Below are 280 nucleotides of genomic sequence, written 5' to 3' on the forward strand. Positions count from 1 at the left end.
TTTTATGACTGATGGAAATTTTTATTTTTATTTTGCTTTTTTATGAAGCATATTGACATTCCTTGTATTATTTGAGGAAGAAGGAATTCTATCACCCTTGCCCATCCATTTCGTTGCACGACTACAGATATAGTTTTTGATAACTATATGCTTCTTGTGTATGAGGATTTTAATGAAGATGCTTCAAATGAGTTCTGGTGTTGTGAAAATAAATTGTATCTCACACCGTATGTGTGTGTGTGTGGGGGGGGGGGGGGGGGGGGTAGGGGACATCGGAGAT

Source organism: Nicotiana attenuata, chromosome 3 (genome assembly GCF_001879085.1).
Source record: "Nicotiana attenuata strain UT chromosome 3, NIATTr2, whole genome shotgun sequence".
Lineage (NCBI taxonomy): Eukaryota > Viridiplantae > Streptophyta > Magnoliopsida > Solanales > Solanaceae > Nicotiana > Nicotiana attenuata.